Source organism: Coptis chinensis, chromosome 5, assembly GCF_015680905.1.
Source record: "Coptis chinensis isolate HL-2020 chromosome 5, ASM1568090v1, whole genome shotgun sequence".
Classification (NCBI taxonomy): Eukaryota; Viridiplantae; Streptophyta; class Magnoliopsida; order Ranunculales; family Ranunculaceae; genus Coptis; species Coptis chinensis.
In genome coordinates this window covers 75,723,056-75,746,283 of record NC_141460.1, presented here as the reverse complement: position 1 = coordinate 75,746,283, position 23,228 = coordinate 75,723,056, and the positions used below count along the sequence as shown (strand labels likewise).

General features: G+C 35.2%; 1 pseudogene across 1 annotated transcript; it reads right to left on the bottom strand.

The window, feature by feature from the left end:
• Positions 1-17,693: 17,693 nt before the first annotated feature.
• Positions 17,694-22,397, bottom strand: LOC147498938 (putative aconitate hydratase, cytoplasmic; annotated as a pseudogene). The gene is made up of 13 exons (XR_015195649.1): positions 22,260-22,397; positions 22,035-22,087; positions 21,655-21,799; positions 21,439-21,566; positions 21,157-21,213; positions 20,962-21,041; positions 20,803-20,878; positions 20,102-20,288; positions 19,909-19,976; positions 19,706-19,824; positions 19,464-19,585; positions 18,632-18,730; positions 17,694-18,178 (listed from the first exon to the last, which is right to left on the bottom strand). The product of XR_015195649.1 is annotated as a putative aconitate hydratase, cytoplasmic (transcript).
• Positions 22,398-23,228: the final 831 nt, after the last annotated feature.

The following is a 23,228-nucleotide window of genomic DNA, read 5'->3' as shown; positions in this document are numbered from 1 at the left end:
GTCGCAGAATGGAAAAGTTACCTTAGCGTTTACAACATTGTCTCTGACACTCATACAATTAAACAACGACAAACTTTGGTTTCGCTAATGACTGATTTTCTTATTAATGATATTCCTATATCGAAAGCATTACTCGATGAGGAAAACATCAATCTCTAATTGTCATTACCTCCCGGGGGCGATGACTTGAAATATTTATCGGATATATCAGCTAATTGCTAGATTTACACCGATAGTTCGCATAATAAGTCCGCCTCCGGTCTTGTTTGTGTCATCTTGAAGCTAAATGAAGACATAATTGAGAGGTCTCTACATTGGGGATTTGACGCATCAAATAATATGGTCGAGTCCGAAACTGTCATTTGTGGTATATGCACAACTCTTCAGCTGGGGGCGACTAAGTTACGATTAATTATTCTAAGTTAGTCGTTAGCCAATTTGAATGATAATATGCGGCTCGCAATGATAGAATGAACGTTTATTTAGACTTCGTTCAACGAATTGCATGAAATTTTACATCTATCATTACTGTACAGTATCCGCGTTATAATGTAAGGCATCCTGATTCTATCGCATACTTATCCGTGGAAGATCAAGTCATCACTATTATGACAACCCTGTATTAACCACTTATGCTGTAAGATGATTCCAACGAGCTTGGCACTGATAATGTCTCGGTATCTACCGACGACGATCATCACGGTGACGATGCTCGAGGGAATTCGATGACTAAAAAACTCTATCACAGCAGCACAAGTCTCAATCCTATCCTTCGTTGTTTGGGCAGAACGAACAATTTACTAGGCCTCGAAGAAATTCATTTAGGACTATGTGAACACCACTCCCGGGGGCAAAGTCTCGCTCACATAGCAATGACCAAATGGTATTGGTGGCCATACATGCCAAAGGATGTTAAACGTTTGTCCGAGAAGTGTGTGCCTTGTCAAACACATGATATATGATATGGGTCAACTTCCCGTGACGAAGCGTCATCCAATCCATAAACCTTGGTCATTTGCGAAATGGGGCCTTGACATTGTTGGTTATTTCCGACAGCCCCTGACAGTGTTCGTTTAAACTCGTTGTAACAAATTATTTTACTAAATGAGTGGACAAAATTAACAAGTTGAACGAAAACCCGAGTTCTAATGTTATAATTTTGTTTCCATCGCAACATTACTATCGCTTAGTCGCTATATAAAATCTATCCACGCTTTTCGTCGATTTTGAGCGGCTTTTCTGCATAAAATCCTGGCTTTAAATTACCACGTTTAATTTCGATTCCCGTCTAAGTTGAACGCTTTTCTTTCGCCGCTTAGTCATTATTATCACTACGACAAAATCGTTAAAATTTCCACGTTTAATTTTGTCGGTTACCTAAGTTGAACGCTTTTCGCTTTAGTCGTTACTATCGCTACGATAAAATCGGCCGAATTACCACGTTTAATTTTCATCAATCTTTTACGCTTTAGTGAACGATAAAATCTTTACCACGTTTAATTTTGTCAATCTAAGTTAACTATCGTCATTACTATGGCTACAACAAAATCGGCGAAATTACCACATTTAATTTAGTGGGTCTAAGTTGAACGCTTTTACGCGCTTAGTCGTTACTATCATCGCGATAAAATCGTGAAATTACCACGTTTAATTTCGTTAGTCTAAGTTGAACGCTTTTACGCCAGTCGCTATCGCTACGATACTATCGCTTACCACGATAAAATCGTGAAATTACCAATTTTGCGTTTAATTTAGCATGGGGGCGTTTTTCTGAACGTTTAAGTTCTATTTTCATTTCAACTACATAAATCAACAACATTGTCGTCTAATTTTGCCAACAAAATTCAATAGTAAACCCTTACATTTTTATTTTCCATTACAAGGCTCTTTTTCTAATCATAATCGTTGGTTTGGAAAAAGCCAATGATTTTTATCGTTCTATTTCATTTCAACTACAAAAATCAACAACATTTTTTCTAAGGCAATGTTACAATCTTTCAAATGTATGTTATTCTTTCATTCTTCTAACAAAATTCATAGTAAACCCTTACTTCTTTCAAATTCGGATTTAAAATTATCTTCACCTTATTTATTTTTTACAAGGCATTGAGATCTTTCCGTTCGAAACTTTTTTCGCAGACTTTTCGTAAATATCTTTTGCTCATCATACCTCTGTTTCAACCTGCAGCAAAAAGAAAAAATTCGTCAATCTTTCTGACTTAACCAAAATCTTAAGATAACTAGTAATTGACACCACTTTGTCGTAATCTTGACATTTTTTTGTCATGTCTTAAACTTATATTATAAGTGTGGTGTAGTCATTAGCCATATACTCTGATAGTAATGACTGTGATCGTAATTCAGTGATCGTCATATCGATAATTCTAACATACAATGAAGAATCAGTATGGGTACTCTTCAAATTTTGTGAAGGCAGAGGGGGACCAGAAACAGGGCTAACAGGGGCTATTTAACAACTTAGCTTACAACTTTATACTTAGTTACAAGTTTAATTCATACCGAGTTTCCTTGACTTGAAATTCTAGTTCCGCGTTTGTCCCCGAGATTGAAGACAATCTAATATTCTAATCTCATGCGTCAATTAGGGAGTACACATTTTTGAAGATTAACACACTAAATTTTCAGTTAGGGAATAACTATCACATATAAACAATTTTTATATACTCAAGATTGTGTATTATATACCAGGAACAAAACCTGAAAACCTAAAAAAAGTCGATCTTTGGAATAAAAAAATCATAACAAAATAGAGATTCTTCAATCGACATACGTGAAAGTATGAAACTAAACAAACCAATTACTTAAATCTAATAAGATACTATCCACCAATTACTCTATCAAAAAGAATAATAAATAAGTTAAACACGTAATTATTATGTAAGAAAGAGAAACATTATTATATTACCATTGATTTCACAAAAGCTAGAATCCAGAGAAGGCGAGATCAGAACAACGCTTTGATGTTTGCCATGATCTTCTTCTTTCTCTCGACCGTTTGTGGTTTTTAGCGTGAGAAAATTATGAAGCGAACCTTTAGAATTGATCCAATAAAGCTGTACTCACCCTTGTATATTTTTCTTTACTTAGTTTTTTTCCGTCTACTGTTACTGTTTTGCATATGGAGCTTAGCTAGTATTTATATAATATTTCTTAGATCTAGTTTTACATTGTCGGATTCTTATCTACTCCACACTCTTACCTACTCCAAATTCTTATCTAATCCGAATTCTTATCTTTCCGAAGTTGGCATCCTCGCTAAATTCTTCACCTTCGAATCCAATTCGAATTTAACTTATTTTTCTTTCTATTATTATTAAACTGCCCTTACACTTAATTTTAATTGTATAATCCTAATATAAATCTTCCGCTGGCATGCGTCATCGAAATCAATTTTTGTATTATTACATAATGCGTTCGATACAGTTTCGGCCATCAATTTCTGTTGCAATTTTTTCTGTGCATTTTTTATTTTTTCTATGCATTTTCAGTCATCTTTTATTTAACTACATTGCGTCCCGTATACATTAGTTTGACATTATTTCGTTCCCGATAATTCACGAATTTTTCCCGACGACTATCCATTTTCCTATTGTTTACATTCACACGACACTTTGTTATACATTCCGCTCACTCTTTTCTTATTCCATTTTTTCCTCGATTTTTCTTCTCTTCTTTGCCATATGAATTTTATTCGCATGCCAAAGAGGGGGCGGTGTTTCGACCCCCACCTACGTGGCAAACGTCCATTGGTAGGAATCTCCACTTTATTCGTTTAATCGACAGGGCTAATGCCCAATTCGCAATACCATGAATCGATGTACAGGCCCATTAACTCATGTGTCTAAGGCTGAACCTTAGCCACATGGCTTGCCACTAATGTACGTTAATTTATGTCCAGATTCATTTCTTATCAAAGAGATAATTATCAGTTGAGAGTTATAGTCTATCACAATTACTCAAGCTACAAGATTACTTGAGCTACAAGGACTCTCTACTCTACCTATATAAATACCAAACTATTTTTCATTCAGAACTACGTTCTTGAGACTTGATCCCACCGATAATTTGGGTACGTAGGCAACCGCAAGGTACAGTCTCATCATTCCCCCGATCACCATCATTTTTCTAATTACTTTTCTACGTTCTTCGTCTTTTACATCAACACTTAGTGTTTTGATCATATTTGGTCGAAACACATATCTAAGTCTTATAAGAATTCCCCTCTTATTACTTGCCAGTATTTATATTATTTACACACTACTCACGTCAAATCTTAATTAGATAATTACAAACAAAATTATACTATTTTCGACAATATTTTATTACAATATTTGTCCATATTCTTAAATATGTGAAAAAAAATTGAAAAAAGTCAACATGTCATTGTCAAAGTCAACCTGTCGTTTCCATGTTCAACAGGTTCAGGGTCATAGCCATGGTTCATGGCTAAGGGCAAAGGTGCATGGCTCTTGGGCTCATGACTAAGGAAAATGGTTCGGACCTAACTAGCCAAGCCCAAACCCAAACCTTAGAATCCGGCCCCAAAAACCAAGGCCCGAAATCGAGGCCTAAAAGTCTAAACCCTTAAAGACTCACCTTGACCCATTTTAAGTCAAATGGGTCGGCCCAAAATAAAAATAGAATCTAGCCCAAACCAAAGAAAATAGAAACTGGCCCAACACTCTACTTAGTTTGGCCCAAAACAAAAGAAATAGAAAAATGGCCCAAAGCAACTATGTGGTCCGGCCCAACTAAAAATAGAAATCTCGGCCCAGCAACTAAACCACCTAAGGCCCAAGCCCCAAGACCCAAACCGACCAACAGTGTCATCTTCTCCATCAGCCACCACCAGCACTAGCTCGCGCACCGGCCACCACTCTTCACCTCATCATCACATCGGTTCGACTCCCCATCAAAACCCAACCAACTTTAATAAACACCAAATCCTCAAATCATTCAATCCATATTTTTCTTCAAAACTAGATCTAGAATTCGCTCCGCCATTAACGCCGGATTCAAAGCTTCAATTCGCTCTATTGGCAAGCACCCAATCATCCCCACTACCACCAAACATCATCCCATCAAAAATCAAAACGTAATTCACAACATCAAGACAAAAAATATATATATTACTCCTAGCCTGGGCGATCTCGCCGCCATTACTAACTGTTCAAGCATTCTCCAAGCTTCAACAGCACACCCATTCCACCCTCAACTGCCAAACATAAAACCCTTACTCCCCCCGACATCCACCAACCAATACAAAACCACCACAACAATTTAACCACCAATCCGAAACTGTATACCAGTTTAACCTATTTACTGGCCGATATTTTTCTTTGGGCTTTAGCCGCCATTAACGGGCCCAAACAAGGTTCGACAGTTCAAACCTCCATTTTTCCGAATTTCAAGGGAGTTTTAACAATACAACAAACACGACATCGAATAAAATAGGATAATAAGCAGTATCAATAGGCCAAAACCTTAGACAGAAAAATATGTCGGTATACACCGATATACAGAAAACTATAGTTCGTGAAATAGCAAAAATAACTACTCACCTGTATTATAAGCTCCACAAATCCTTCATAGTCCGAATCGTCGCACTCCAACCTTCTAGCAAGCGAGCTTTTATCTCCGCCTCCATTTTTATTATTTTTTTTTTTATATCAGAACCCTATTCTCTAGAAAAATATGAATATATACCTGGGTTTGAAACCCAAACCCAACACAGACTCGGGCCCATAAATTAGGCCCATATATCCCAAATCCAATCCAATCAAATTTTAAATAAATAAATTAATTAATAAATACGTATTTTAAATACGGGCATTACAGAGATCATTGAATGAACCAACTACAAACAGTGAATTATTTTTTCATCATCGCAATCTCCACTGTCAAGCAATGGGTTTCTACTCAGACAAAAAAATAAATTGAACATCTAAAATTCAATGAACATGAAAATAAATAGTTCAATTTTAAAAATAAATTTAAAATTATCAATTTAAATAAATAAATATAGAAATAGTACCTGAAAATCTGGAATATATCAACAAAAGATTTAACCCAGGAGCAGTTGGTCTAACTTTCTTTTCTTTAACAACATCAGCAAACCGACAGTGACAACCGAACGACCATGAAGATTTGGAGAATTGGTTGATGAGTTGAAGCAGAAAAAAGGATTTTTCTTAAGTTCTAGAAGGCCGACAAAAGAAAGAGGTTGAATAGTTCTGGTAAGCTGAAGAATGAATGTTCTCTTCTTCTTTTTTTTTTTTTTTTTTTTTTTTTTTTAAGTTCGAGGAACGAAGGTTTTTTTGAAAGGAAAACACGTGTCATAGAAATAGGATGTGTTAGAACCGATAGACAGCTTATATGGCTAGCTAGGCCACGCCACTTATCAGTAGATATCTCCTGGTTTACAGGTACACTGAATAGATCGAGTCGTGATATCATGATTCTGCAGGACTCTATTAGGTCTTGTTTTCAGCTGATTCCGGGATTACAGTGAGGTTTGGCCCATATGCCATGTTATGCCCTGGCTATGAACCTAGGCTAAGCTTGTAGATATGAAGGGTCCAGTCTAGGTCTCATGCCCAGAGAACATGCCCAGTTGGTTGATTATACCCCAAATGTGTATTTTATTACATTTACAATGTTTCAAATATGTCATTCTTATGCTTAATAAACAGACAACTCATAGTTTTTGCTATCAATTGCAGATTACACGCCTTTTCAGACTACTTATCGTAAAAGATACACTTTAGCACCAAAAGAAGCTTTATTAACGTTGCGTAGGAAGAGTCGAGCTTATATGAGAAAGTGCGAAAAAGTCAAAGTAAAAGTCAATGATTAAGGACCCAAACCCAAAAGACTGAAGATTATGGCCTTGTCTCAAAAGTAGCCTTACATAACCAAAACTTGCTCAAGAAGAAAACCAAAAGCAAAAGCAAAAAGCATAAAACATAAAGGAAAAAGCAAACTCATGAGGTATCTTGCATTTAGGAAAAAACATAAAGCAAACTCATGAGGTGTCTTGCATTTAGGAAAAAAACATAAATCAAACTCATGAGGTGGCTTGAATCCAAGGGAGAAAGGCAAATCTGTAACTTGTAAAAGGTGTAGTATATAAATGATAAGTTCCCAAAATTGTATTTTAAAACCCTTAATAGCATTCTATTTAGGCCAATTATGTTTATAATAAATAAGAGTTAGTATTGTTTATGTGTTTTTGTGTGTTTCAGGTCTTGAAGTTGTTTATGTGCTTAAAGACGCCATTTTGCATGGAACATGAGTCAAGATGATTGGTAGAAGAGTTCTATGCTTAAAGCCCAAGAATCAATAAGAAAAAGTTTGTGAGTATTTTCTCTAGAAAACTCTCACAAGGCTATAACTCGTCCACTAGGGAATTTCTAGTGGTTTAAGGCCTTATTAGATATGGTCAATGTAATTGCACTCCGTGACACGAGACTAGTTAGGACTACATTTTTTGCCAATTATTTTAATTTCTCATATTTTCTTGAGGACAAGCAAAATGTTGTTTGGGGGTGTTTGATAATTGTCAAAAACTGTATTTTAAAGCCCTGGTATTCTATTTATGCCAATTATATTTATAATAAATAATAGTTAGTACTGTTTACATACTTTTGTGTATTTCAGGTCTTGAAGATGTTTATGTGATTAAAGACGTTATTCTGCATGGAAAACGAGTCAAGATGATTGCTAGAAGAGTTCTATGTTTAAAGCCTAAGAATCAAGAAGATTTTTTTTCAAGCCCAGTCAAAGTTGGGAAGTTAAAGTCAATCCGGGTAAAAAAATGACAAAAAGCCATCAGAACTTCAAAAAAGCGTATCTTTGAACTCGGACCTCAAAATTGGTCCTACTTTATGTCAAAACGACCGGCTCAGAACAAGCTTTCTAATGGTCCTAAACTTGTCCCAATCAGAACTGTAAAAGTAGGCGAAAAAGGTACTAAAGTATTTTCCAACAACATTGGCCCTTTTAGACTTAACCTAGTAGATTTTGGGCTCACTTTAGAGGCCCAAAGTCTAATGACAAGTGAAATAAATTAGATGTAAAAACAAGTTGTTCTGACATGCTAAAATCATTCTATCAATCAATATTATACTCTCTAAACATCATAGAATAAAGAGAAATAATCATGTTCTCCACTCTTGTTTGCACGTACTTGTAATAAATCTAGATTAAACAACTATTAACTAACAAGAGAGTAATATGAGGCTAAGAAAACAGTAAATATAAGGTACAAAACAATAGATTCAATTGAGAGAAAAGGATATAGAGAAGGTTAATCTACCACGCAATTCGATTGACTATTAGTTAGTCATTGAATTGTTTGTTGATCCCTAGTAAATACCAAGTCCTCTCGGATCAAGAATTCACTAGTATGAGAGTTTAGCTCCACCACAAATCTCTTTGGTGGTGGGTCTAAACTTTAGTTCTCCGTTATGAGCTCTATCTTTAGTTACTCATAACGAAGAACTTGACATTCTTGATGCAAAACAATAATACTAATAGCTAATCATCCTCACGTGGCTTCATAAACCTCCTCTAATTGAGGTTTAGCCTTGTATCATAGGAATCATATTAACTAAATAATAATAAGAAGACATAATAAAGTAAAGAAAAATTGAATAAACAAGCTTTTATTGAAAGGTTTCTAATGGAGGCTACAAACTAAACCTAATTCTAACCCTAAACTAAACTACAACAACCCTAAACTAATTAGAAACTAAGGGGAGGAAGGAGAATAAGGGGGAAATAAGTTTAGCCTTAACCCTCTTTATATAGGAGAGGGTTAAGGTTATATTTTCGTGTATGGGCCAAAAAGGGGGACTTTGGGCCTCTAAAGTGAGCCCAAAGTCCATTAGGTTAAGTCTAAAGAGGCCACAACTGTTGAAAATTACTTCAATGCTTTTTTCGTCCATTTTGACAGCTCTGATTGGGACAAGGCCGGATCCATTGGAAAGGTTATTCTGAGATGGTCGTTTTGACATAAAGTAGACCCAAGTCCAAAGATACGCCCATTTGAAGTTCTTATAGTTTTTTGTCTTTTTTCTACCCGAATTGACTTTGACTTCCCAGTTTTGACTGGGTTTGAAAAGGTTTTTTCTTCTTGATTCTTGGGTTTTAAACATAGAACTCTCTCAGTAATCATCTTAACTCGTTTTCCATACAAAAATGACATCTTTAAGAACATAAACAGCTTCAAGATCTGAAATACACAAAAACACGTAAACATTATTAACTCTTATTTATTATAAACATAATTGGCCTAAATAGAATACTATTAAGGGTTTTAAACTATACTTTTGGGTGCTTATCATCTAACATCCAAGCCTATGTGTGAAAATGTAAACCTAATCCTCTCCTATATAAAAAGGATTAAGGTTAAACTTAAAGTTCTTCTCTCCTAGCTCTCCTTTCTTTAGTTTAGTATAATTTAGATTAGTTTAGGGTTAAGTAATTAGGTTTTATAATTGTAGCCTCCATAAAACCTCCATTAAAATACTTTCAAGTTTTTAGTTTTAATACAACTTTATTTATGATTATGTCTCTCTCTTCTTATTGCTTTAGTAGAATAAATCCAATGACACTAAGCTAAACTCCCAAATATATGGGGTTTATGAAGTCGTGCGAGGATTATAGCTAATTAATTATAATTATTGTTTTGTAATTAGAACTTCAAGTTCATTGTTGTGAGATTTTAGAGATAGAACTCATAACAGTTAACTAGAGATTAGAATCCCTACAAAAGAGAATTGTGGGGGTGCTAATCTCTCATGCTAGATGAGATAATCATATATCTATGATTTGCTATGATTAGAATCCCCACAAAAGAGAATTACGGCTATGATTAGAGATAATCATAGGTTTGCTAGGGATCAATAAACTAATTCAATAACTCGATTAATAGTTGATAAGCACCCAGAACTGTAATATAAACCCCGTAGAGACATAATATTTTGGTTAAATATGTGTTTAATACATATAAATTAATTATATTTTTGTGTTTTTACAGGTTTCGGCATTCAAACGACAAAATACAAGCAAAACCTGCGGTTTAGCACATAATACGGTCGAATAAAGCTTGGTCTTAAAATCTTCCGTCTCAGCTGTTTAAAGCTCACAGATGCTAAAATAAAGCTCATGGACAAGTCAATAGTGCTAAAAAATAAACCAAATTCTGGAGCTCATATTTTCTTGTTCTAAACTCCAAATTCTACAAGTGACAAGCCCAAAAGATCAGTGCAACATACTCTATCCAATGCCAGCTTTTGCAAAAAGTCAACTTTCAAGTCTCACTGGTAAAAGCTACTAGTCCCACCACAGAAATGAACCCCACCATGGAAAAAACCATGAAACAAGTTAAAAGGACAAACCTAAACCCTTAAGTTAGCCAAAGGAGTCATTTTGGGTCAAGACTTGGTCAAACTGACCTAAAACAACCCGATAATCATGAGAAAGTTCAAACGATGACATCTTCCATCTCCTAACTCTGATTGAAACATATGACTTGTCAAAATGATTAACGCAGAAAACTCTATGCAATGGTATATTGCTTCTACAAAATAAACGAATGGTTTGAAATCAGAGATAAAGCCAAGCACGTCACTATTCATCGATGACAACGTAGATATTTTAGATTGTTTAATATTTAACTTTTTATAAAGTCAAAAGATGAATAGTTCCAAATAGTGTCAAATAGTGTTGAATAGTGATCAAATCTCAGTCGTTGGATCAGATTTATGAGATCCGATCACGACCGTCCATTCAACTATAAATAGAAAGGTCTAGTTTTAGTTTTTCTCATTGAATTATTAGCATTCAATCATAGGATTTAGAGTAGTTTATTGTTGTTCTAGTGTAATGAAAATTTTAATTTCCAGTTTTTAATTAAGTTTTATTTTCTATTAATTAAAATAACACTTTAGTTATGCGATCTTAGAGCAGAAACTCTGCCTGAGTGAGGATTATCTCCGTTAGATAGGGTGTTTCGATAATTATAACGATTAGGAATCGAGTAAGTTCACCCAGAGATAGAGTTCTTAATCGATTACACATGCTAATAACGCTCGTTCAGAGATGAATAGTCGTTATTAGGGATAAAGAAATGAGACTAACTCTTTTAATAGAGATATGATTCGCTCAAATGGATTTTCTATCTCTGAACTCAAAGTCTATTTTCTTTTATTTTCATCATTTTCTCACCTAAATTCACTTTCACAAATTCACGTGATCAGATTAGTTTTGTTTATAAATAACGTTTTGCAATTTTATTGAAATGTGAATGAAATGACAAACCCGACCGCTGTTTTACAAACTGATCAATAATTATTTGAATTACGTGGTGGAACAACCCCTCTCTATTATCTCTAATTCATCATTAAATTTATTGTTTTCCAGCACCCATATATTACTCTCATAATCTAATTATTAGTTATTTTCCATGTTTATTCATTAAGTGTTTGAGAAGCAAGAGTGGAACAGCCTCGTGACTCATCTATGCTATAGATTGTGTTATGATAGTATATTAGAATTAAGTATTGTTAGCATAAGAATAAGTAGAGTAATCTACTGTTTTTAAATTTATCAATAAACCAAAAAATAAGAGAAAAGAGAGCACCTAGAATTAATTTATAGTCATTTAGGAATAGTATAGAATTTTAATTCAAGTCTTTTATTTGCTTTATTTCATTTTTGTTGTTTATCAAGTTCTTCAATCTAAGTTGTTAACAAGTTTTTCAATCTTGTTTCTCATTCTCTCCAAGTTTTTCTTCATTCAAATCATTTCAATCAAGTTATTCTTCTTCATTTCAAGCTTTTCAATCTTGTCTTCATTTACATGTTTTCAAATCCATCCATTAAGTAGAGTGACACTACAAAACTAAGAATCTACCTTCCCTTCTTCACCAAACACTCTCCATCTTCAAACATAACTTTTCATGGAGAACCTCACATACTCACCACAAACTATTACTTCAAATAGCGCCGCCATCATGGATTGAACCTGTTTCAAGCCTGGATTGAGAATCTAAGAGGGAATTATCCTTCTCCCACATCCAAGTTCTTATTTTAATTTTTTTTTTTTTTTCATCATTTTTTTCATTTAGTTTTCATTATTGATCTACTGTGTTCTGCATCTAGGTCCATTGTTGAATAACTGGAGAGGAGTTGGAGTTGTCGACGGAATCTGGAGCTTGCTCACCAAAACCAAAGCCGCGACCGCGCCTCCACCAAGCCGTGACCGCCCCTTGGCCCCTGCCATGTCAGCACCAGAGCAACAACTTCCAGTCGGTCAGGTCTACTCGATCTAGTCATTTCAACAACATATCCAGATTTTGTAATAGAGTAGTGCACATCAGTAAACTTTGTTATGATCTATATATAAACGAAAAAAAAAATAGTTTATAATATATATATATTAAAAAATAGTTAATATTAGTTATGTTTATATTAAAAAAAGGTAATCACTTGGTTAAATTTAAACAACTTATTACCAAGAATTAGAGTTTTAATTGTCTTGGGAAGTTTGAGTACGTGTGCGAGGAGAGTCGTGTATCATACACTCGCACACTTCGAATCAACTTGGTAACCAACACTCTAATTACAATTTTCTTTAGTTAATCTCATTAGTATATTAGTATTAGTTTTATTTTTATGTTTTGGGCTCTTGAAGGCAAATTTATATAATTATTAAAACCCGAACTGTGGGTTTTTTAAGTAGGTTTTTTTAACCGAAAATGGAAATGCTCGAACGGTTGGGTCTAATTCTCATAACACGCGCCAACCAATGTCCACTCCACCTCAAACAGTGTGTAAGCACGGCTTGAGAGGTAATCTCTTAACTTAACCTCCTCGAATCTCATGTAAAAGGATACCTTGAGTGTTACAAACATGCTTACCTGATTGTTTGAGTTAAGTTTTCACACTGTCTTTTAAATTTCGCACATAAGGCTAAACCCAAGCCAAATAACAACCATTGGGGATCATGACCCAATGTAGTAACCAGACGTTTCTTGTTTACTTGAGGCCTAGACAAACAAAAATTAAAATCAATCAACTAAAGCCTAAAATAGTCCCGCTCCTCCAGAAAATGACAAAAAACATAGCCACGAGTATTTAGAGTAGATAATTACCAGATTCCGGTGGACCAACTACCTTCCTCACTTTCCTCTCCTAGATTCACCATGAGCGAGTTTCTTGTTAGCACACCACTTGGTGAATTGATTATTTTACTCTTCTAAGCTGTGTAGTAGATCCCACCTAGTTTTGTGCCCAACTTTTCTTTTCGAACAGGGCATAGTAATCTACAGACCAAGCAAACATTTTCAAATTTCCAATACGCATAAATGAATTTCTGCTATTTGTGCATCATCCTTGTTTGAGTATCCATGGCTTATCAATATGCATCTCAACCATCAAGTCCTTATCATTGGGCGTTTCAATGCCCATCATATACTAAGTTCAAACCTACTATGGGAAACTCTTATAATTATAAACCTCAATTTTCAAATTTCCCTAGTACCCAATACACGCAAGAGTTTTCTAGTCATACAAACAATTCATGGAGTTCACCCACAATTAGTCAACCATCATTCATATATCCACCAAGTCAGTCAGAGTGCGGTTTCACCCAAAGCCCATTACCATCCATGTCAAATTCATATCCCACTCCACCATCTATCACAGACCAACTTTACCGGGTAATGGCCGAGCAAACAATACAAATTCAACAAATAGCAACTACCTTGTGTTTTTTCCAATCCAGTTCAAAAGATGTCACATCTTAGGCTAATATTCTTCCCACCAATCCAGAACCCATCCAACAAGAGAAACAAGGTGTTACTATAACAAAGTCAATTGCTAAAGCCCTTCCTGATATTTATGACCAATTAAAACTCCATCACCATCCACCTAACTATTGTGTGAATTCCATATCTTATGATGATGACTATATGCATGAGAAAACTCTGGCAAAAGAGATTCTAGAGCATATGTTGGACTCGGCACACTTGGACAATCAAGTGCCCGAGAATGAGGATATAAAATATATGTTGGAAAGTGGATTTCAATTTAATTAGTTTGGTCATTAAAGACTTATCGATGGAACAAATTTGTAATATCCTTACGATTACAGATATGAACCACAATTTTGTGGATACGCCAAAACTAGATGAAGAAATCTCTGAGTCATCAAGATCATGTGAAGAACCACCACCCAACCATCACCATCCCAATTTAACACCTCTTGAAAGCCAACATCTATTCATCAAAAATCCACCAATTTATGAAGATTGCACCACTAAACCATTTCAAAGAAACCTCCAATTCGCACTTGAGCCAATTGCCTCAGAGGTCCTTCATAATTTTCTCAATCTTCCCAGTAAAGAGACTTTGCCTAGCATACAAACTCAAGAGTCTATCATTCCAGTAGTGGAGAGCCCTAGTATGTGTCATATTTTAGCATCATCCGCCTTCCTCGTAAGACACTTGTTTACCTTCTCCATTTTTTGTTCATTTCATTTGAATTCATTTATTTATGTTTTTTTCTAGGCAAGAGAAGAAATGTCAAAAGAAAGATTACGTTACTTAGAAGCCATGGTAAACAAATAAATAATAAATCCGGTTAACTAGTTCCCACTAGATGACCCAATTACCTTGTATTTTCTCCAATCCAGTTCAAAAGATGTCACATCTTAAGCTAATATTCTTCCCACCAATCCAGAACCCATCCAACAAGAGAAACAAGGTGTTACTATAACAAAGTCAATTGCAAAAGCACTTCCTGATATTTATGACCAATTAAAACTCCATCACCATCCACCTAACTATTGTGTGAATTCTAGATATTATGATGATGACTATATGCATGAGAAAACTCCGGCAAAAGAGATTCTAGAGCATGTGTTGGACTCGGCACACTTGGACAATCAAGTGCCCGAGAATGAGGCTATAAAATCTATGTTGGAAAGTGGATTTCAATTTAATTAGTTTGTCCATTAAAGACTTATCGATAAAACAAATTTGTGACATCCTTACTATTACAGATATGAACCACAATTTTGTGGATACGCCAAAACTAGATGAAAAAATATGTGAGTCATCGAGATCATGTGAAGAACCACCACCCAACCATTACCATCCCAATTTAACACCTCTTGAAAGCCAATCTCCATTTATCAAAAATCCACCAATTTCTAAAGACTGCACCACTAAACCATTTCAAAGAAACCTCCAATTCGCACTTGAGCCAATTGCCTCAGAGGTCTTTCATAATTTTCTTAATCTTCCCAGTAAAAAGACTTCGCCTAGCATACAAACTCAAGAGTCTATCGTTCTAGTAGTGGAGAGCCCTAGTATGTGTCATATTCCGCATCATTCGTCTTCCTTGTAATACACTTGTTTACCCTCTCCATTTTTTTGTTCATTTCATTTAAATTCATTTATTTATGTTTTTTTCTAGGCAAGAGAAGAAATGTCAAAAGAAAGATTACGTTACTTAGAAGCCATAGTAAACAAATAAATAATAAATCTGGTTAACTAGTTCGCACTATATGACCCAATTAGGATCCCTCCCCCCCCCCCCACCCCCTAGATGGGAAATTAGGGTCTCCCCCCCTAAACACACGGTCAACTTGGATTGACCGTTAACTTTCAAGTGTCAAGCAATTGAAAATTACACATGCCTTCATTGTTTTCAATAAGAAAATGTTCAATTTTACTTAGGTGGGGCAGTTGTGTCATTTTCAGTTATTTGACCTAAAAGTTAACAGCCAAACCAAGAGGGGGGAGACCCTAATTTCCCATTATCTAGTTGGGGGGAAATCCTAATTTGGTCATCTAGTATAACGACCCTAACCCGACCCTGACCGACCCGAAAGCCCTATAAAGCCCTCACAACTAAAGCCCTCCAGAGTTTAGAGCATGCATGTTGGGCTAAGATTCTAAAACATAGGCAATCTAATTCAGCCCTCATTAGGCTTGGATAACCAAGCCCTAACCGCCCCTGTTTCACTATAAATTTCACATACCATAATTGTCCAACTCTTTGTTAAATATTTTCAATTAAAATAATATTGTCCTTTGTAATTTATCACTTACACCCAAGGGTAAACCCAATAACTTGTCTTATATATAAAAAACTTGTCAACGTAAGAAATATAAAGAACAATGAGCACTAGCCTAATAAAAAACCAGACTTTATTCCTTTGATCGTCAAGTCCCAAAGTCCATAACTTATTATTCTCAATTTCTTTTCTCTCACTTATTTCTTATAAATTATATTTTTATTCACATCCAAAACAAGTCTAAAACTAAAGATTTCCTTCCACACCATTAAAGCAAAATCTGAGCGGACATTTGTAACATAGAAACCAAAAACAACCTTTGTCGAAAAAATGACATTTGTAATCTCAAATCTTTCTCCATCACTTGTTCAAAAGCCAATATTTTCATTTCCATATACAAAGCTTGAATCACTTTTAAATTAGAAGAAAGATAATATTATATTTGTTTGAATCTATTATAGAAATAATTTATGATATTACAAATAGTTTAACAACTTCCATTTCCCTTAACCAAAACTATTATGTTTTAAAGATATATCTATTACTTCTTCCTTTAAAATGATAATATAATTATTTGTCTATGTATTTCAATTTAAAATATAATTTTAGTGAGGTTTGAGTACTGAGGAAGAACAAATTCAACTCTCCGATGTCTTGGTTCATTAGATTGTGGATGTGCATTTTAAATTTTGGACTTATACAAAATTATTCTTAGATTGGTTGGACTTTAAGTTTGTAGATTATCACATTTTTGTAATATAAATAAGTTTTAAACCGTGTAGTAAAAAAAAAGAAAATATATAGGCCCGGCCCTAAAGCCTTTAAAGAGGGCTTAGGGTAGGGTAAGGGCTTGAGGTTTAGACTTGTGACCCGGCCCAATCCGGCCCTATGCTGACTTTAGGGCCGGGTCGCCCGGCCCTAATATTTGAAGGGCTTTAAATGTTTAGGGACGGGCTAGCCCGACCCGGCCCATTGCCCACCCCTAGTAGGGGGTAATACTAGTTAACCCGATTTATTATTTATTTGTTTATCATGACTTCTAAGTAACGTAAATGAATTTAAATGACTCCTAAGTAATCTTTCTTTTGACATTCTTCTCTTGCCTAGAAAAAAACATAAATAAATGAATTTAAATGAAATGGACAAAAAAAAATGGAGAGGGTAAACAAATGTGTTACGAGGAAGGCGGATTTGGAGATGACAGAGAATTGGGAGCGATCTAATTGGTTTCCGCTAGCTGATAAGTTTTTGAGAGTGAGTGAGGGGAAATGATGAAGGGACTCAATTTTTTTGTTTTTTCAAATACACGACACTTTTATACCAGACAGGGGGCTATTTGCACACACACTTAGTTGACTATTTGCAGCAAAGATGAAAAAAGCCCGGATTTCATGTTCCCCTGTGCTTACTGTCATCTTCTGGGGATTAAACGTTAAGTGATCCACAATTTAGCTATTTGGGTCAATAGCATACATTGCATAAAACTGTCCCACTGAAAAGACATTGCCACGAATTGTAGGAATATATTTGATTTCAAGTCTACTGTAGAACTTCATAATGTAGCTTTTGACGCTCAAACCATACAGATAACTAACGATTTATAACAGTATAGGTTAGCTGCTTCCACGGGAATATTTCTCAAAAAATGGTTTCCGGCTTTAGCAGTGTAGGTAACAACAGGGTCTATGATCAAAATACATTTACAAGGATGAACTACGACTCTGACAGCAGTTCTACTTAAGAATTCGTTATATCTCAAGAAAAAAGCAACTAGATAGAATAATTTGAATCTGCTCAAATAATTTGGAATTACCATATATAAGATCCACATATTAATCAACCTCTCTTTCCCAATTGAAATGGGATGTAAGCATGTAACCAGCTATGTTTTTCTTTGCTTTTACTCAGGACCTTCATATTTCGAACAAAACAGGAACGTACAAGATGAGCAAAGAAATGTGATGCACCGCTCTGTAGTTTACAGTTCTGACGATACCAACCACTTACTGCTTGATCAGATTCTGGATGACATGGGAGAATGCCTCATCGAAATACGCCAACTCCACCTATTACCACAGGAGATCATAACATTAGAATGCAATTAAACACATTTGAACATAAACTATTAGTCTCCTCCCTAAAAAAGGGTGGTTGTTCGGCACATTCCCAATCTTAATGCAATGAGATCCCAATGCAAAACTAGTATTTTAAATAAACAGATAACAAAATATCAAAGAACCTATAAAACCCATGGTCATGTTCTTAAAATAAGGAGGCTCGTGAATGTAGGTTTATGTTGGGTCCCACAAATACAGTGTGTTATCTGGGACTGACAGTTGATTCCACATGTGGTTGCCTTTTGTGATAGCATCATAAGTGCTCTTGAACATAGCTGGCAATACACTGGATTGAACAGCCCGAACATTGCCATATTAAGTTATTTGCCATAAAAATACCCCTCAAACCAACAATAACTTCAGTAGTATTGTATACACCGTCACCAAAATCTCAGTGCATACCTCAGCAACTTCTTCTGTAGATGGCCAGATATCCCTGAAATAAACACTTTTACCATCCTTTCCTACTCCGATTGGTTCCTTCTCAAAATCAATGTCAACCTGAAATTTGATATCATTAATAAAGGACAAGAACAAACAAGCATAACCAGTCCTATGACTTCATAGTTCCTCATCATACTTTCTTTGAGAAAATAAAAACTGCTGAAATAATTTCGAAAATAAGGTAAAGTTTGAAATGGTGCCCATCTACCCTATCAAGTACCAACCATGGTAATAGTCATGACAATAACAATACCAACTATTTTCACAAGTATCAAATGTGTAAGATAACTACAGTTTCAGGGAGTGGCCAAAGTAGAAAAGAGTCTTCGGTTTGGAACATGGAGCAGAACGGTCTTTGGTATTTCTTATATGAAAGATTATAAAATGGCTCACTTAAACAATAAAGAGGAAACTGCATCAAACCGCAATTTGGATGTTATTTGGATGTTATTTATTACTACCAAAAGTGGAGACCCCACAGTAAACCATTCATTGAAGAAATAGCAAACTTCTGATCTAGTAATCAAACACTCAAATACTGCTGCCTCACAAAACATATGTAACAATTGGTCCAGTATCCAACTAAACAACATATTGCACATATTAAGGTAATCTTAGCCATGAAAATGCAAAACAACAATGATATAAGAGCAGACATTTCTTGTCCGATTCTATTTTCTGATAACCCCATAATACTATCTTAAGCATAGAATCAACACAGTAGAATATATGATAGACACATGAAATGAAACAGTCAAAAGGGCATTATCCATTGGAAATTATGGCATACCGTGCCAGCAAGGGCATAAGCAACCACTAAAGGTGGAGATGCAAGATAGTTGGCTCGCATCAAGGGATGTACACTGCCCTCAAAGTTTTGATTGCCCGAAAGCACCACCACAGCGAGGATGTCTGCAAGTACATATCACAAACACACATCAGAATCTGGCCTAAAAAATAAAGACAGAAAGAGGGGGGAAATTACAAATCTGAGACTGCCAAACTATACTCAAATGGAAGGCAGATCATTACCGTTTTCTGCAATTGCGGAAACAACTGACTCATCAAGGTCCCCAGAATTTTCGATACAAGTTGTGCAACGATACCCAACAACATGGAATCCTTGCTGGCTCAAATACTTTTGCAGGCCACTAAGAACAGAAAACACAAGAAGAATTACTATCCAACTGAAGCATAATAATAAACTCATGTCTGAAAGAAATTGCAAATGGTACCTCTGGAGCAAATACTTTGTAACCACTCCTGAACCCGGAGCAAGCATCGTTTTAACCCATGGTTTAACCTGATGAAAATAACCATGGTCAAGGGTTTAACGTTATAAGATGATGACCATGGTCCAAATGCTATGTGAGAAGCATAAGATTTCTTAGCACTTGAATCCTGAAGTCGTAAGCAACGGCATCTAACCTCAAGACCTAACTCGCAGGCCTTCTTTGCTACCAAACCAGCCCCCAAGTATCACACTGGGGTTTGAAGTATTTGTACAGCTGGTAATCGCAGCTATAACAACACTACCATGCTTGAGTTCTGCAGACTGGCCATGAAAGGAAAACTTTGTAACTTTGTCTTGTGATTCTTTTGGTACAGCAAATCCCTGCAGAATAATATTTTGAGTCTTCAGAGTCTATATCATGAATTTAGTCAATAAGGAATTGAGAAGTACAAGAACTCAAGGTATACCAATCAACACCACATTTTCAAAGATTTATGATTGACCTTTTTATAAAGAGTTCATTGTGTCCAATATAACATAACAATCCCAACATAAACTAAACCAGAGACCTTTTTTTTTTTTTTTTTTTTTTTGCTCAGTAAATAGAAGTAATATATATCTGACATGGGAAAATCCCGGCTAGAAATTGATGCAATGAAATAGAGAAATTCCAAATCTTGTCAATTTGTCATTGACCAAAGTGCCACCCAGATGGCCTTCTTGAATATATTCTCTACTTAAAATAATTTAGTTTTATAAGACATACGCCTAAATAATTTGACATGCTTGCTTCATGTTTGTGCCAAGGCAAATCCAAGCAATCGGAATCCATATAAAACAAATCATACCGGTTCTTAAATTCAAACAACAGAATTTTAATATATCCAAACCTCACCTTGAACCCAACTTTGTTATCCAGACAAGAATGCCAGTCAGTCTTCATATCCTTCAAAGGAACACAGTCATGAGGCCTATCACACGATACCATGAAATTAAGAACAGACCACATAATTAACAGAGTTTCACACAAGGACTTGTCAAAGTCAAAACATACCGCTTTGGCCCAGACATACAGAGTTCAACCTCTGACAGATCAAGTTGTAGATATGAAGAGTATGCCCTATCTAGCTGAGGCTGCATTATAGAATTAAAGGGCAGAGGACGATGTCAGTCGGTCAGTTGCATCTCAAAACAAGAGTTTGTAATTTAAGTGGATAATTAAAAAACTAAAACATCACATCTAAGCTACCTCACTATAGTCAACAAACATATTGTTAGCACGCAAGTACACCTCTATCATTGCCACCTGAAAATGGTACAGGATTAAGATACATTATCATCAAAAACACATTTCACAGACTAATTTTTTGAGAATTTCTATATTGCAAACAGACTATTTTCCTATATAAGAATAGTGAGAGGAGGTCGAAACTAACTAAGCCGAACTCTCTTTTCTCTCTCAACTTTCTTCTTCATTAGCAATAATATAATTTTACTCTAACAACTATTGAGGTTAAAGAGATAGACTCACAGCTTCATCACTTCTTCCAGTTAATTTCAGATACTGCAATGTGACACGGCCCATCGTGGCTCCATACTCAGGTGACATATTGGCAATGGTAGCCCGATCAGCCAATGATAACTCACCCATACCTTCACCTACACGCCAAAATAGATGGATAAATTACGTACAAGAAATTATAAATGTATGGCAGCTGAAAATTCAACTCCAAGGACAAAGAATTACCATAAAACTCAACAAATTTGCCAACAACACCATGCTTCCTCAACATTTGGGTCACTGTTAAAACCAAGTCTGTAGCTGTGACACCATTCTTCAATTTCCCAGACAACTTGAATCCAACAACACTAGGCAGAACCATGCTCATTGGCTGAAAAAGAAATGCATTTTTAGGAAAACCACAATGTAATATACATCATTACATCTCTCATACACAAAATGACAACATGTTCATCTGAAAAACTAGGTGTACAACAAAGTGCTCCCATTTGATTTATTGCATTATTCAGCCAAATTTGTGCAGTAAGATGTCCTCGGGAAACAGAAGCTGTTTAAGTTTCTATCAAACACAATAAATAATTAAATGTGTCCATAACAGCCTTTACCTGACCAAGCATTGCTGCCTCAGCTTCAATTCCTCCAAGGCGGACACTTAATCCTACATCACCACATCAAAATTATTGAAGTGTATTACATAAACATGTGACAACTGCAGATTTTATACCTAAGTAGTATTTAAAATACAAAATATTGCTAGTGTTCCAAATTCCTCAGAACAATAATCACTTTATGCAGTGTTCGAGAAAACATTTGTGCATTCTAAAACTCACTTTTCAGATACATGAAATTCAGATTACATCAAAGTACAGTGAGCTCTATCTGCAACCCAAAAACTTGTCCTTTTCAACAATTCACTCACAAAATTCAAAGTAGCATTTACAATACAAAATAATCAAACGATAAGCTGAAAACAATCATGAATTGGTATACTAAGTATTCAAGTAAACACTAGTGCATTTCAAAATTCATTTTCCAGATTTACAACTCCAAAACACATTAAAAAGAAACAGAGATCACCGTGAATCAACCACATTAAAATGAAATAACTAATATCTTTCAACAATTCAACCACAAAACTTCAAACTAGCATTTAGAATATGAAATTTCAGAAGTCTTTCAAAATTCTATGAATCAATACCAAAATATGAGCTAAGGAAACACTCATGAATCATTTGAACCAGCATACAAGTAAATATATGTGTGATTCACACTTCATTTTTAACTTGTTGAATAATAATGACAATTGACCTGAAAACAATCGTGAAATAATTCATACTCTTTATTCAAAAGTACCTATGTTACATGGACACGCCATATTTTGAAAATAATCCGTGTTGGATACGTATCCACGTGTCCGTGTCGGACACACACAGACATATATAGTATGTGATATACCTCAATATTTCATATTTCGCCGTGTCAGGCACTTTGTGTCCATGTCGGATACAGACACATATATCCGTGTCAATTTAAGTTAGCTCAAAACAAGTAATATGCACGTCATATTTCATTTTTCAGATCAATTGTTAATCTAATCACAAATGAAAGCTTCAACAAATTTTTTTACCCAAAGAAGCAATCTTACGTTCAAACTGATGAATCAAAGGAGGAGAAACAGCAGTACTTCTAATCTGCAAACTAATACTAATTGGAGATCTCCAATGATTATTATTATTCAACTTCAAAGAAGAAGAATAACTCAAAACAACTTGTAGTGATTTAAAACCAATAGAATAAGA